The following is a 17,646-nucleotide window of genomic DNA, read 5'->3' on the forward strand; positions in this document are numbered from 1 at the left end:
TGTGCCAGGCCACTGGGGATATAAAGAAAAACAAAGACAGTTTCCATCTTCAAGAATTTCACAATCTATCAGGCAAGTACATGCAAAGTACAAGCAAGCTGCATAAATAATAAATAGGATACAATCAACCGAGGAATAACGCTAGAAATTAAGATTGGAATTAAGAGGAATTAATAAGGACTTCCTGTAGAAAATGATTTAATATCTTTTTCGCTGTATGAAAAGTTTTGCCGCCACAGAAAACCGAGGTTAACTACCTAAAAGCATCTTCACTTAAGTTATGGTTGGGACCTCCAGGATGGGGCCAATCCACACGGGGTGAGGGTGGGGGTTGAAGGAGGGGAGACAGGAATAATGATATTAAAAAGAGAGGTAGGGTGTCTAATTAAGACTAGAGCCCTGGAAGCAGACTTTTTCGTATTTTTGCACCACGATTCAGTCCATCAATCAACATGGGGACCCCATAGCTTAAACACAAGTTCTCGCTGCCTTATTCTATCTAAACAGACAAATCAAAGCTTTTACTGAAATTAGCCCAGCTACTCAAGATTAGCCCAGATTTACCGGTTTGCTATTGGGTGAACTTCAGTGATTAACTTTTATTAATCATTATGTTTTTAAACAAGCAGCGATGGCTTTTCCGGCCCTCGGGAACTTGGGAGTCTCCTGCACTTCGAAGCAGCAACTCGCAGTTGGGATGGAGTTCTGGGATCAATCCTCGCCCGCCCGGGAAAGGAGGACAGGAGGAGCTGTCCCTGCTGATCTCCTCCAGCTGGGAGCAGGCTAGTGAGACTGCGCAGGGGGCGGAGGACGAGGGAGGGAGAAGGGGGGAGTATCGCGACGGGTCCTCAGAAAGGCCAAGGCCCCGCCCTCTTCTTTTTTCCTTCCCTCCCTCCTCTCTCTCCTTTTTTCCTTCCCTCCCTCGCTTCCTTCCTCTCTTCCACTTTGCGTAGCCGGGTGGGATAAAAATACCTATCACCCCCTTCTCCTCGCCCCCAGTCCTTCTTTTCTCTAGATTCCCGGGCCTTTCTTTCCCCTGCCTTCTCGGAATCGCGCGCAGGGATGGGCAAGTGACATACGCACCGCCCCCTGCCCCTCCCTCCTGCAGACTACCTCTCTTCTCCCTCTCCCCTCCCCCGAGTCTCCCGCCCCTCCCTCTCTGCCTCCTTGGGATCGCGCGCCGGGTCGGCTGATAGACTGTACGCACCGTCCCTCCCCTCCCCCCGAGGGGTGCGGCCGAACTAACTGCCGGGGTGACTGACGGATAGACGGGAGGCCGAGTGACTCACCCGCCCGGCCTCAATTGTGCTACATAGGGCAGGGCCGCCACCGGCGAGGCGCCGCCGCCGCCACCGCCGCCTCCTCCTTTTCTTCCTCTGTCTCCGCCGTCACAGCTGCCGCCCGCAGGCTTAGCCACCAGCGCCCGCATTTGAAGCTAGGTCCCCGCCGGCCCTGGGCCCGCCCCCCCCTTCTCTCCCTCCCCCTTCTTTCGGGGCCCGAGGCGGGGAGCAAAGCGGAAAGGACGGTGTGATGATGTAATTTGTAGCCAATCAGAGCCCCGGAGAAGGGCACGTGATATACTCTGGCCAATGGTTTGCCGTAGCCGAGCTCGAGACAGCGAGCTCTGAATTCTTTGGTGTTTTCAAATTAACGTGGGATCGCAATCAGAGGGTCTTCGATTTCAAACAGTACATATGGGGAAACTGAGGCCCAGAAAAGTTCGGACCTTTGTCTGAGGTCACATAGCTAGTAAGTTGCAGAGTCAGGATTCAAACTCAGATATTCTTACTCCAAACCTAGGCCCCCTTTCCTTGGCGGAGGTTGGCCCCGCCCCATCGCTCATACTTGTATTTTGGGGAGTCCGCGATTGGATCTCCAGTCTAAATGTACGTTGTTGAGTCCGTAGGAGCTTTTGTCTTTCTTTGTATCCCCAGCATTTTGCTAAATCCGAACTTGTTTACTGGGTCTTCATAGTGAATTCGAGCGCCAATGCGTGCGCCGGGGAATGTGCCCCAGAGAAGGGTTTCTCTAACTGGTACCCCTCGCGACCCCGCTAGATACAAATGAAACGGTTACCGATAACAAATCATGCTTTTAGTTATGCAAACCACGATTTAAGAAGCATTGCCTGGAAAGACTTGGGTCCCGCTCTGGAGAACAGCACGTGGTCACAGCCAAATAGGAACTCCCTTTCCCCGCCCCCTCTCAGCCTTTCCCAACCTGAGGGCGCTCCCTTTCTAGGCCCGATCTACTAAGGACAGCCCTCGAGTCAAACGATGTCACTCGACCTTGTCTCCTATATGGGATTCTGTGCAAAAACTACTGCACTGGCCTAGATATCGGGATAGGGTTGAAGTGGGTGCAATGGGGACAAAGTTATAAATGGACAATGAACCGGAAAGCATTAGAGTGGAGCTTTTCTGACATTGATGTGGTACTGATAGGCACCCTCTTTGTCAGTTTCCCTAGATGTTCTAACTCAGGTTTGAGGATATGCTGGGGTCTGCAGCTACTCAAAACCATAGCTTGTGAGACCCAGAGGATGTGTGTGTTTGTTTAAAGAAAGTCAATAAAGCACTTAATAAAATGTGTACTCAGAACTCAATACTGGGAATACAAAAGAAAAAGTGAAAATTCAAAGTCCCTGTCCTCAGGAACTTATATTCTATTTCTGGGGATGATATATACAAGGGCAGGTAGGTGGTGCAGTAATGCAGTGTGGGCCCTGGGAGTCAGGAAGACTCTATGTCAGAATTTCACCTCAGACACTTAACTAGCTGTGTGACCCTGGGTAAGTCGCTTCATCCCGTTTACTTCAGTTCCTCATCTGTAAAATGTGCTGGAGAAAGAAACCACTCCAAAATTTCTGCCAAGAAAACCCTAAATGGGGTTAAGAATAGTTGGAGCAGTTAGTTGGTGTAGTGGATAGAGCACTATCCCTGAAGTCAAGAGGACCTGAGTTCAAATGTGACCTCAGACAGTTAATACTGCTTGCCTGTGTGACCCTGGGCAAGTCACTTGACTCCAATTGCCTAAAGGGAAAAAAAGAATGGACACAGCTGACTAACAAATATGTGTAAAATAGGACAGGTTGGAAGCTTGAGGGAGGCAGGAGAAGATATTTCTGATAATGCTTGAGCCAAGTCTTGAAGGAAACTGAAATATTTAGAGTCATAGGTAAAGAGTAATTAATGCATTCCAAATGGGATAGCCATTGAAAAGGAGACTTAATGGAATAATGCAAGGAATAGACTGCATTGTAGATTGCAATAAGGAGATTGTAAATAAGGTTAGAAAGACAGATGGAGCCAGGTTGTGAAGAGCTTTAAATGTCAGAAGTTAAAATTTGCTCCAAGAGGAAATAAAACTCCATAGAAGTTTATTGAGTAGAGGAGTGACATAGATCTATACTTATGGAAAATAATTTTAGTAGTTGTGTATAGAATGAATTAGTGAGGAGAGATTTTGAAGGAAGGAGGCCAGTTAGGAGACTATTGGAGTAATTCAGACAAGAGGTGTTGAAGGGCTGAATTCAGGCTTTAGGGTGATGACAGTATAAGTGGAGAAAAGTAACATATTGGGAAGCATTTTGGACTTAGAAATGACAGTATTTATGGTTCAATGATCCAAGGCAATTCCAACAAACTTTGGATAGAAAATTGTGATGCTGGAGAAACTGAGGCAAGATAGAGATTAGAGAGTTTTAAATATTTTATTTGAATATCTGAGAGGGAGAGATTTTCTGGGACCAAAGGATCCATTTTGATTCCAGGGGTTATGTCTTAAAGCATTCAGCATCAGCATCCAATAAGTTATATATGGCTCTCTAGCAATCGGGAGATAAAGGCAAGGGGTAGAGTCCAAACACCGAGAACGGAAATTTCCAAGAAGGGACCATCAATCTAGTTCTGACAGGTTTGGGGTAGAACCATAAATTCTGATAAACTGGAAGTGAAGGGAGTAGTTAGAGATAGAAAGTCTGGAACCTTAGAGATAGAGGATCCCAATTAGATATCTGAGATAGAACATCTGGAATGTTATCTTTTGGAATGCTAGAGTGGCCAGATCTCTACAGCCCTAATTCAGCCCAAATGAATAGGAAAGGGGAGTTTGCAATCAGGGGGATTGAGGCAAAACAATTCAAGGAACTGAGACAGAACAATTTAGGGAAACTGAGGCAGGACTATTTAGAGGAACTGAGGACAATTTAAAGAAACTGAGGAAGAACAATAAAAGGAAACTCTGGCACAACAAATGTCATCTGCAGCCAGAAAAAGAACTATGGCGATTGAATGTAAATCAACACATGCTATGTTCATTTCTTTTTTATGTTGTTTTTTTCTCATGGTTTTTTTGTGTGTGTCTTGATTTTTCTCATCTAACATGATTCATAAAGAAATATGTATTTTTAAAATAAAATAAAGGGAAAATGTCAGTATTTGACAACTTTGGGTATGTGGGGTGAGGAAGGGTGTGAGTTGAAAATGACACTATTTTAGAATCTGAATTAAATAAAGCAGAGCTTCTAAAACTTTTTCTATTTGTGACTCATTCTTCCCCCTCCTCCCCAAGAAATCTATATGTGACCCTAGGCATACAGATATATAAAATAGACATACAATTCAGTTATTGATAATGTCATAATTTTAAGACCCTCACTTTCAGTTACAAAAAGATGGTTCTTAAAAGATGGGAATGCCCTGGTCTGTAATAGGAGAGCTTAAAAGAGTGGTTGGGTTTCTGGGAAAGAAGGGTTCTGTTTTAGGGATGTTGAATTTGAGATGCTGTGGGACATCCATTTCAAAATATCCAGGTCAATCAGAGTGTTGAGGTTCAAAAGGAGACCCAAAAGTTTGGGGTTGAAGACAGGAGCTGCAAGGTATCGCAAAAGAACTTTCTGGCTTGAACCCTTTTCCAAGTCGAGGGGCAAAGTTTATTGTAATTGTAATGCCAATTGAATGGGACTAAGTTCCAAATGGGGCTAAATCTTTTAGCAGAGAACCTGGAGAATTAAGAAAGATTGAGTCCCATTGAGACGAGTTTAGAGAAGCTCTCCCTTCACCTTTACCTTGCTTTACCGTCACCTGTCTTCTCTTGAGTAACGAGTTTGCAAATTATCTCAGAGCTGCTTGGAGAAACAATATCCAAAAGGGAATGAGGAAGAAGCAGAATTGACTGGCTCAAACACCAGTATTTTAGCAAAGGCTCCCAAACCTGCCCTAAGGATAAAATTGTTCTCACTCTATAGCATACAATCTTATGACATAATGTCTACCTTGTTCTTTGTCAAATGAAACAACATATATAAAGCACTCTGCAAACTTTAAAGTGTTATATAAATGCTAGCTATTATTGTCCCCAAATACTAAATTATACAGCATTATAAAGCAGTTATGCCTAGTCTTGAATCTAAAATATTGCATTTTAAAGTTGAAAGGTACCTAAAGTTCATTTTCAGCCTAATTTTATAGATGGGGAAAATGAAGATCAGGTAAATGAAGTGATTTCTTCAATGTCATATGAAGTTAGTGACAAAAGAGAGAATTAGACTTTCTAGAAGAGTGCAATAGAAAGCACTGATTCAGGAGCCAGAGGATACAGATTCAAATTCCAACTAAAGCTTACTAACTACAGGACCTAGGATATATTACTTAAACTTTGAGCCTCAGTTTTCTCAGTTGTAAAATGGAGGTGAGAATGGGAATTGGACTAGATGGCCTCTAAGATTTATTTCTAGCTCAAGATCTATAATCCTATGAATCTTCTTAACTCTCAGGTTATTGTTCATCTGGCACCTTAAGTCAAGTAAGTCTCAAAATAATCTCAATGGTAAGATTAATTTTAGTTGTCATGAAATAGTTTGAATTTGCTGACCTCTTTGGCTCCAGTTTCATTTCCAAGATTTTCAAGGTTTTAGAGCTATTGAGTCATAATGTTGTGGGATGTGATCCATTGAAAGGATGAATTTAAATGAAATTGTATGATGATTCTTTGGTGACCATGAATGCTAAGTGTTTCTTAATTTGATTTTTATTCTACAAGTGAACTTCTTGAACTAAAGAAAAGAAAACCCAAATCTTTCTGACAAACAAGTACTTTAATCATAGGGAATTTGGGATGAACAAATCACTATTTCAAAGTATCACAATTTCAAAGTATCTTCTTTTTTTACATAATTCTCCCAAGAGCTCTATTTTTCTGTAATATCCTGTTTGTCTAAAATTTCATCAAAATTCTTTCCCATTGTAATCACACCATAAGATTCAGTAAGAGGGCTTTTGAGTGATATAATAATTTATGGGGTGAGGGTGGCAGTGGGGGAGGATTAAATTTGCATGATTGGCCTGGAAACTAGCACAGAATGCTCTAAAAACACTAGGGCTCTTACCCTTAATCTCTTCACACAATGATGTTATTTTTTGAAGAGCTACAGTTGAGATCCAAGGCCCGTAAGGCCTGAGGAGTCTCTTCTTAAAGATATACACTAGGAATTATCATAATAGATAAATGAAGCTGAGTTCTTATTTGATTAATATGTCAGTTCTTGACTCAGCTGTTCTGCCCTAAGGCAGACAAATTCAGAGAGAGAATCATCTAAAATCCTGGCAAAGGAAAGCCAGGGTAGCTTCCTGGTTACTTCATTTTCATTTTCTGTTCAGTTTTCCTTCTATGTTCCTGATAATCAGGCAGCACTTGGTAAATTGCAGAAGATGCTTTACCCCATTGGTATCTTATCCTGGGAAGAAATAGCTAAACTATATTAAAGGTCGTACAGATTCAAATCACAAACCAATTTTAGGAATTCATAACTACTAAGAAGTACTAGATGTGAAAAGGAAGAAAGACAAGTTTGAATGTTTCTTCTTTCTATAAAATCTGTTTTGTGAAAAAAAAAATCTGTTTTGTGTGTATGTGGTTTCAGTCATTTAAGTCTTGTCTGACTCTTTGTGACCCCATTTTAAGGTTATTTTGTTAGACATGAGTTCTTTACCATTTCCTTCTCCAGGTTGTGTGGAAAAGGTGAAGAACTTATAGATCAAGCACATATTGATCAGTGACTGTTAGCTAAATTAGTTGAAGCCTTAAGGCCTCAGTTTCAGCTTCTCCAGAGACACGTGGTTTTAGATATGGCCTGGACTACATTCCATTGTCCAAAGAAGGAATTAAAAAAAAAGTATATGTGGGCAAAAAAGCTATGCCATCACCTTATCTATGCATTTCACTGACCAAATAGGGGAATAGAGACTTATGTCTATGAATAGAGGGTGGGATTTGGGGGGTTCTTTGTCTGAAATATATAAAAACTGTGAGCACTCTCAAGCGAGTGGCCTTCCTGCTGTGAGCATCTTTACTGTCCTTCGGCTCACAGAACTGCGTGGTCCACTTCTCAAGATTCTAATAAATTTTCTGCACTTCACTTGGAGTGATTCCTAGGTAGTCAATTTGGGTAGGTGTCTTCATCCCAAACAAGCTCATTTTACAGAGGAGAAAACTGAGACAAACAAAGTTTAATTACTTACCCAGAATCGCACAGCTAGGAAGTGTCTGAGGCCACCAGATTTGAACTCAATAAGATGAGTCTTCCAAACTCCAGGCCCAGTGTTCTGTGTACTATGTCAACGCCTAGCTGCCCTTGGCCTAGATACATTCCAAGATTGTTGTCAACTCAGATCCTTTGACCTTGATAGTAGTTTATTTGGACAAATTGTCCCTAATGTCTCTGTGCATATGTTTCTTTTAAACATTCACACACACACACACACACACACACACACAGATATGCTGTATTGATAAAAATATAGGCCATATCTTTTTCCTCCAATCTGACTTGTCTCAAACTTGAGTGTTGTCCTTAACAGTATTCATGGTCATTTTTCACTGTTCAACAATGTGATTCTGTTCAACAAACATTTATGAAGTGCCTGTCAAAATTGTAAATGGAATATTTTCACCTTGAGCAAAAATAGTTGAATATGTTGTGGGAGTAGGGGGAGTGTGGAGAAAACAACTTGTCCAAGATCACACTATTAATAATAGCAGAGATGGGTTCTAAATTCAAATCCTTTGACTCCAAAATCCATTGCTTTTTCTGTTATGCCACATTGTCTTATTTTATAAAGTTGGACATGAGTCACCAAGTAGTAAATAGCACAGTTAAAATATAAGTGTCAGATGAGTTATCCTGTAGAAGAGAAATTTGCTTAATCTGCTTATCCCTGGAGGGCAGAACATAAAACAGTGGTGAAAGTAGAAGAAATTCAGAGTTGAGATTGAGTAAAACTTTCTAGCTCTTAGAGCTATCTAAAGATAGTAAGACTGTCTGGGTATATAATGGGTATCCCCTCACTGAAGGTCTTTAAGCAAAGATTTATATGATCACTTAGCTAAATGACATACAAGTTGGACTAAATGACTTCTAAGGTCACTTCCAACTCTAATTCTGTTTTTCCTTATCGTGATAAAGCATCACAGAAAGACTTCAATGAATAAACAAGATGGAAGCTTTTAAAGAGGGATAAGAGAAGTGATCCTCAAAGTAAGAAGTCTGGCAGTGATTGGAAATAGGGGTGGGTAATAGAAGCTAGGCAGCATTGATAGAATAGGTGAAATCATTGAGGGAGAAGAGGCAAGCTGAGGCTTAGCTCCTTGATGATTAGGAAGGAAAAGAGATTGGCATCTGTAGTCCAATGTGTAAGGGTAGGAACTTAGCTCTATTAAATCCTATGAACCCCTAGTCATATAAAGGAAGCACACTTACAGAAAGAAAATGGATTATATTATATATATTATATCTTTGTAAGGCTTATTGGACTGTTTCTGGAATTGAAAGCATTTTGAAATTTTTCTTTTCTTAAAGTACAAATAAAAAGGAAGGTGACAGAGACCAGAAGGTATTTCTGAAATTCTCCAGACTAAAAAAACAAAGAAAGAGTAAGAGAGATGAGAGAGAAACAGTAAACCTAAATAGTGTTCTCTGTCTCTTTTAAAATTTATTTTTAAAGCTTTTTATTTTCAAACCATATGCACAGATAAGTTTTCAACATTGATCCTTGTATAGCCTTGTGTTTCAGATTTTCCCTTCCTTCCCCTGATCCCCTCCCCTAGATGGCAAACAATACAATATATGTTATACATGTTAAAATATATGTTAAATCCAATATATGTAAACATATTTATACAATTATCTTGTTATACAAGAAAAATCAGATCAAAAAAGAAAGTTAATGAATAAGAAAACAAAATGCAATCGAACAATAATAAAAAGAGTGAGAATGTTATGTTGTGATTCACTTTCAGTTCCCACAGTCCTCTCTCTGGGTGTAGACGGCTGTCTAGTCACAAGATCATTGGAACTGGCATCAGTCATCTCATTGTTGGAAAGAGTCACGTTCATCAGAATGGATCATTGTATAATATTGATGTTGCCATGTACAATGATCTCCTGGTTCTGCTCATTTTCAGTTCTTGAAAGTCTCTCCAGGTCTCTCTAAAATCATCCTCCTGATCGTTTCTTACAGAAAAATATTTCATAACATTCATAAACCATAACTTATTCAACCATTCTCTAACTAATGGGCATCCACTCAGTTTCCAGTTTCTTGCCACTATGAAAAGTAGTGGCTGCCACAAACATTTTTGCACATGTCGGACCCTTTCCTTCTTTTAAGATCTCTTTGGGATATAGGCCCAATAGAAACACTGCTGGATCAAAGAGTATGCACAGTTTGATGGATGTTCTCTCTCAAACACATTCTGTTCTTTAGTTTCAGAATCCCTTAGCTCTACTAAATTCAACTTCAAGTCTTGAGAGTAGCTTAAGCTTTTTCACAGAACCAGGATCATTGGTACTATCTATACTTAAAATATTAATTGGAGGAAAGAAGGAAAGAGGAAAAGGAAATCTTTAAATCATTTCACCTTTGGGAGGATCAGGCAGGATGGGTGGAATTGAGAAAACACTTCACCCTCTTTAATTAAATCTCATGGGTTTTTTCTCTTTTTTTTGTTTTCTTTAATGATTTATACCCTCTCTCTAAGTTTGGGGAATGCAGTGAGGCCTAAAATTGCTCCTTTTTACCCCTTAGCCTTAGTACATTTAAGAATTAGGCCTATGGTTAACACAGTGGAGTTACTAAGTCCTTAAGGAAAGAGAAGTCTAAGAGAAAACTTGCCCAACTTTAAGTTGGTTTCTCATTCTTTGATGATTAAAAACTTAAACCTACCTGCTACTTATTTTGGTTCCAGTTTGCCCCTTTGCCTGAGTAAGCAGATAAAATTCATTAGTTATTTCATTTCATGACCACATTGTAAATTAGCAAGCAGTCTGTCAGTATTCTTTCATCTATTAAATATATATTTTGTACCTATTTAACATAGAATTTAATATCCAGTTCTAATTGCTAGAAGAGATTCAAAAATATGTTGAGACAATTCTTTTTATTATAGCTTTTTATTTACAAGATATATGCATGGGTAATTTTTCAGCATTGACAATTGCAAAACCTTTTGTTGGAACTTTTCCCCTCCTTCACCCCACCCTCTTCCCCAGATGGCAGGTAGACCAATACATGTTAAATATGTTAAAGTATAAGTTAAATACAACATATGTATACATGTCCATACAGTTATTTTGCTGTACAAAAAGAATCGGACTTTGAAATAGTGTATAATTAACTTGTGAAGGAAATCAAAAATGTACGCAGGCAAAAATAGAGGGACTGGGAATTCTATATAGTGGCTTACACTCATTTCCCAAAGTTCTTTCACTGGGTATAGCTGGTTCTATTCATCATTGAACAAATGGAACTGATTTGGTTCATCTCATTGTTGAAGAAGGCCACATCCATCAGAATACATCCTCATATGGTATTGTTGTTGAAGTATATAATGATCTCCTGGTCCTGCTCATCAGTTCATGTAAGTATTGAGACAGATTTTTTAAAAAATTATTATACAGAAGTGACCAAATAATATATTTTTTTATTTTTTATTTAATAATTACTTTATAGTGACAGAATCCATGCCAGGGTAATTTTTTACAGCATTATACCTTGCACTCGTTTCTGTTCCAATTTTTCCCCTCCCTCCCTCCACCCCCTCCCCTAGATGGCAAGCAGTCCTATATATGTTGGATATGTTGCAGTATATCCTAGATACAATATATGTTTGCAGAACCGAACAGTTCTTTTGTTGCACAGGGAGAATAGGATTCAGAAGGTAAAAATAACCCGGGAAGAAAAACAAAAATGCAGATAGTAGTGAGCAAATAATATTGACACAATTGCTACCCTCACAATTTATAATTTAGTAGGCAAGCTAAGATATGTAACACATTAATAGCTGGAATTTATGTAATGCTAAAATGTTTAAGATCTTCCACAATCTGACTCCAATTTGCCATTCTACTGTTGAGTTACTGGTCATTTTTATGTTTTTGGCATTTCAGTCAGACTGTCTAATAACTATTCTTCAAAGTGAACAGTCTGTTTTCCACCTCTGTATTTGTACATGCTGTTCCTTCTGCCTGACATACATTTCCTTTTAAATCTTTAAAATGTTTTCATGGCTCAACTGAGGTGTTACTTCCTTCATGGAGTTTCCCCAACTCTCTCAAATCATTAGAACATTTTCTTAAATGACCTTGTATTTATGAGGGTATATACTATTTCTTTCCAAGAACATGTACACTCCTTGAGCCCCTAGAACAGTGCAATATAATGTGTTGTTGAATTTATTGATGAAGTTTTAAAGTTATGTGTGTGTGCATGTGTCTACATATACTACTTCATTGGACCCAGATAGCACCATATAGGGTACTACACATATTATGCCCATTTCACAGATAGGGAAACTTTAGGCTCAGGGAGATGACATGGATACATAGTAACAAGAGCATTGTTTCTACCTTCCACACTGCTTTCTAAGGCAAATAAATCCATTATACAATCAGATAATTTGCTTCAGCTTTCTGGAACTTGTATTAAATGACCAGAGGGATCATAGGATTTAGAATTAGGAAGAAATCATTTAGTCCATCCATGTCCTTTTTTAGATGAGGAAATTGAAGTCCACAGAGCCAGAATTATATCAGAGGTCCTCTGATTTCAATTCTATTGCTCTTTCTACTTCACCACATTATTTCTCATATCTAAGATCTTTTCCAGATCTGAAATTTTTTTATTCTGTAAGTATTTAGGGGCATTTAATCTTCTTAAATGAAACTGTAACCATTAACTAGTTGAAGTAATCTGTACTATACCAGTAACTTGTGACCAGGCTGTAAGATAGCAAGACCATTTGTATGAGAAGTTTTTGGTCTCCGTGGAATCTTTTTAAATTCAGCTCCCTCAAGAAGAGACAGAAGACTGATCTGTTGCTCACTTCCTGTGCTGCACTATTTCTGGGGATGTCTTCAGCAACATTCTGAGCCAGCTTGGAATTTCCAGAGACTGTTGGAATTGGCACACTTAGCCTTCCCCAGAGCCAAGACATGGGCTTTTGAGTCCTCAGAAAAGCTAAAATGCAGACAAAAGTAGCTTTCTCCCATATGGAGCCTGATTTAACTCCCTGGCTGTCTGTGCTTATGTGATTCCCATCATGTGTGTCAGTCATACTCTCAGCAGGGCAGACATTGCACCTCCCAAGTATGTATGACACAGACAAATGGCAGGCGTTGTTAGGACCTAAAAAGGAATTTTAGAGAGAATGCAATTTTCTGAACGAGCAGTTGCCCAAACATCTCCTCTAATATTCTATAATAGAGGTATTCGGTGTCCTACAACACAGTCATTTCCATTTCTAGTAGTTCTAACCATGAGGAAATTCTCCCTTAGATTGAGTCCAGTCCACCCCAATGAGCCTAATTCTGCTTCCTTGTAGATTCCATTTTTTTCCTTACAGAAATAACTACAAAAAAGGCATCCTGATTATAGGATCTCATAAACACTGTAGAACATGAACAAGTGCAACATTAACACCAAATACAAAATAAATTGGGAAAACAAATAGCATCCTACCTGTAAATAGAAGGTAGCATTTAAAGACAACACTTTCTTGGGACCCATTTTAATCAGGGATGTTTATCAGCAAAATTAAATAATTAATTTTTTATCTTTTTAATATATGAAAAAGAAGTTTGCTGTTGATATTAAGAGATGGGGGAAGGGTGTCTGCCATATTTAATCAGTCCCTTTTCTGATCATCCCAGAGCTTTGACTTGTTCTAATTTCTGACCTAGGATAATTTGTTCCTCCTCATTGGCTGAGCCCATTTTAGCTCAGAACTCCTGCATCTCCATGGAATTTTACATATCTCTCCCTTTTTCTCTATTCACATAGTAACCACTTTATTTCAAGTCCTAATTGCCTCTAGCTTGCTCTATTGTAATAGCCTCCCACTTTTTTTCTCAGCCCCAATTCTGTCCAATTTATCTTTCATACAAATGCCACATTCATAATCCTAATGCACAGGCCTGACCATGTCAGTTTCCTGATCACAAAACTCCAGTGACTGGTTTCCTATTGCTCTGGATTAAAATATAAACTCCTGTTTGACTTTTAAAACCCTTCCCAACCTGAGGTTAGCCTGCCTTGTTGTACTTAGGTCATATATTCCTCCTTCCTGGATTCTGGAGCACAACATGCCATCTGCCAACTCTATGCCTTTGCATGGGCTAACCCCACCCTAACATGGCCTGTGTCTCCTTCCTTCTTCACCTCTGTTCTAAACTCTACTCCTACATAGGGACTTTCTTGATTCATTCCCTTTTCAAATCCTATCAAAATTGTATCCTATTTAGCAGATTGCCAGGGTGATAATGGATTGTGCTTGAAACTAAAAGGGTCTAGTTCAAATCTTACCTCTGATGTTACTTGTATGACCCGGGGCTAGTCACTTAGACTTGATTTCCCTAGGCAGATTTCTAAGACTATATCTTGCAAAAAAAAGGTGCTAACTTGCATTGGTAAAGGGGGCTATACCAGTGATATCATAGGCCCAGATGCAGCCTATGATTTATTTATCCTATATATATCTGCCTTGAATATATTTGTTTGCATATTGTCTTTCCCATTAGACTTTAAGCTTCTTGGCAAAGACTGTCTTTTGCTTCTTTTTATATATCTCTAGCACTTAACATAATGTCTGGCACAGAGTAGACACAGAGTCCCTTATACTTTGTATGTCTTTATATGCTGAGATGTATTTGATAGACTATAAGCAATTTGGAGCTAAGGACTGTTAGATTTTTTTTCTTTATACACTTGGTGCCTCATATGTGTTGTTTTAGTTGAATTGTTTTATGTGTGTCCAACTCTTGCATTTGAAGTTTTCTTTGCAAAGATACTGGCTTTCTCCAGTTCACTTTACAATTGAGGAAACAGAGTAAAGTGACTAGCCCAGGTTTATGCAGCTAATTAAGTGTCTGAGGCTAGATGAGCCTTCCTGATTCCAGTGTCTCTGAAGTTCTCTCCTGCATCCTCTTCTCTTCTTCCCCTATATTATTTTACTTGATGATTTCATTAGTTGCCATGGACTTAATGACAGTCTCAATGCTGTTAATTTTCAGATCTTATTGTGCCCCAGTCTCTTGGCTGATCTTTAATCTTGCATCTCCATCTTGAACTGGATGTCCAGGAGACATCTTAAGCTCAGTATGTCCAAAGTGTATATCTTGCTTTGTGAGCGGGAAATTGACACGGTCAGGCCTGTGCATTAGGAATGTGACAGCTGTGTGAAAGATGAATGGGACAGGATCAGGGCTGGGAGAAAGAGTGGGAGACTATCAGCATCATCTTTCCCCCTAAGTCCTCCCACTCATTATATCCAAAATGGAACCCATTATTTCCCCCTCCCCCAACCCTCCTACCCTCCTATCTCTCCCATAACTATAGAGTCCTTTTTTTTTTTTGACTCTCAGCCTCTCAGATTCTCAAACTAGGACTCATCCTGAATTCCTCATTATCTTTCTCCCTCCATATCCAGTTTGTTTCCAAGGGCTATGGCTTCAACCTTAAAGTATTTCTTGAATATACTTCTTTCTCCCCTCTGACATTTCCATCATTTTAGTGCAATCCCTCTTCACCTCACATCTAGACTACTGAAATAACCTACTGGTATATTAACTTAACTCAAGTCTCTTTCTACTTCAGTTCATCCTTCTCCAATTATCCACTATAATGATTTTCCTAAAGTAGAGATATGATTATGTCACTTCCCTATTCAATAAACTTCAGTGGCTTCCTGTTGCCTTTGAGATCAAATACAAAATGCTCTATTTGGCATTCAAAGCTCTTTATAGCCTAACCCTTTCCTACCTTTCCAGTCTTTTTAGATATTACATTCTTACATGTACTCTGAATCAGTGACACTGAAAAGGACACTCCATCTCTTAGCTTCTTGGTATTCCCTCTGGCTTTTACCTGCCTAATGTTATGCCACAGTTCTCTTTTAGTCCTGACTCAATTTCCCTAAATTGTCCTGCCTCCATTTCCCTAATTGTTCTGCCTCAGTTTATAATTGTTCTGCTCAATCCTGCAAACCCACCCCTCCCTCTTAATCAGAATATTTGATAAGGATAGAACATCAGAATGCCTCTCTCCATCCCAAGCTATCAGAATATCAGATACTGTCTTATCAAGATGCCTCCCCGCATCTCCCATGGCTCACCCCACCCTGTCAGAGTCCCATTCTGGCTCTCAGCATCTGGACTCCACTCCTGCCTAGAAGTACCCCCTGTGTTTGAGCCACGTGTATATGAGTCTTTGAGAACTCAGCTGATTTCTTGAAGATGATAGTCTCATTCAGTCCTGGGACCAAACCATGGATCCATTTGGTCCCAGTAAATATCTCCCTTTTATTTTTTTAATATATTTTTATTAATAACTTTTTATTGATAGAACGCATGCCAGGGTAATTTTTTACAGCATTATCCCTTGCATTCACTTCTGTTCCGATTTTTCCCCTCCCTCCCTCCACCCCTTCCCCCAGATGGCAAGCAGTCCATTACATGTTGAATGGGTTGCAGTATATCCTAGATACAATATATGTGTGCAGAACCGAACAGTTTTCTTCTTGCACAGGGATAATTGAATTCAGAAGGTATAAATAACCCGGGAAGAAAAACAAAAATGCAAGCAGTTTATATTCATTTCCCAGTGTTCTTTCTCTGGGTGTAGCTGCTTCTGTCCATCTTTGATCAATTAAGGCTCTCTTTATTGAAGAGATCCACTTCCATCAGAATACATCCTCAAACAGTATCATTGTTGAGGTATATAATGATCTTCTGGTTCTGCTCATTTCACTCAGCATCAGTTCATGTAAGTCTCGTCAGTCCTCTCTGTATTCAGTCCTCTCTGTATTCATCCTGCTGGTCATTCCTTACAGAACAATAATATTCTATAATATTCATATACCACAATTTACTCAACCATTCTCCAATTGATGGACATCCTTTCATTTTCCAGCTTCTAGCCACTACAAATAGGGCAGCCACAAACATTTTGGCACATACAGGTCCCTTTCCTTTCTTTAGTATCTCTTTAGGGTATAAGCCCAGTAGAAACACTGCTGGATCAAAAGGTATGCACAGTTTGAATATCTCCCTTTTAAATAAAATATTAAATATTCTCTAATCTCTATCTTGCCTCAGTTTCTCCAGAATTACACTACAATGCTCTCCTCTCTCTGCTCTGCCTACTGGCCTTCTTGGCTTCATTTAAGTCCCAATTAGAATCCCCCCTCTACAGGAAGCCTTCCCCAACCACTCTTAATTCTAGTGCCTTCTCTCTGTTAACAGTGTCTTGTTTATTTTGTATATACCTTGCTTTGTATATATTGGTTTGCATGTTGTCTTCCCTATTAGACTAAACTCCAGCAGACTGCCTTTTTCCTCTTTTTAGATTTCTAGCATTTGGCACAGTGGTTGGCACATAGTAGATTCTTAGTAAATGTTTATTGATTGATGAATAATAATAGGGAGAGGAGAGGTGTAGTGAAAGTGAAGATGGTTGTGAGATGGTTGCAAAACTGGGAGAGTAGTAGGAGATATTTAGAATCATAGCATTATACATGTGAGGGTTAGCTAGATTTCTTTCTTATAGACCATACCTTAAACCAAAACCAATCCAAGCCCCACTTGGTCATTGTTTGGGTCCTGATTGACTCAGATTGAATGTAAATAACAACCCTTTTTGCTTTGGCCAGAAACCCTTTCATTTCCCATTTATTCATTTGTTTAAATCTTTTGTTGTTGTTTATTAATTTATTTATTTACTCACTCACTTATTCATTCATTTATCTATCTATCTATCTATCTGTTTATTTTTGATTAGATGAAAGAGGAAATTCTTGGCTCAATTGCTATCTAGCCTTAATCAATGAATGGGTGTGACCTCAGTCAAACTGACACTTGTTGAAGATCTTTATCTTAAACTTAATCTTAAAATCTTAATTTTATTTCATCCAGAGCAACCTCCAGTCATCTTGATCTATATCTTGCCACTAGACCCAGATGGCTCTGGAGGGGAAAGTGAGGCAGATGACCTTACACAGCCCTCCCTCACTTAAATCCAATTCACTTGAATGACCTTAATAGCCACAAAATCCAACTTTTCATTTTACAGACAAGGAAAATATGGTCCAGGGAAG

At 39.3% G+C, this 17,646-nt stretch overlaps 1 protein-coding gene across 1 annotated transcript in view; it reads right to left on the minus strand.

Annotated features, from left to right (window-relative positions):
* Positions 1-2,212, minus strand: part of PTPDC1 (protein tyrosine phosphatase domain containing 1) — a 72,236-nt gene extending 70,024 nt beyond the window's left edge. Inside the window, exon 1 of the mRNA XM_051983834.1 lies at positions 1,290-2,212. The gene's annotated coding sequence lies outside the window, so the exon portion shown is untranslated. The remainder of the gene's footprint in view (positions 1-1,289) is intronic.
* Positions 2,213-17,646: the final 15,434 nt, after the last annotated feature.

Source organism: Antechinus flavipes, chromosome 1, assembly GCF_016432865.1.
Source record: "Antechinus flavipes isolate AdamAnt ecotype Samford, QLD, Australia chromosome 1, AdamAnt_v2, whole genome shotgun sequence".
Taxonomy (NCBI): domain Eukaryota; kingdom Metazoa; phylum Chordata; class Mammalia; order Dasyuromorphia; family Dasyuridae; genus Antechinus; species Antechinus flavipes.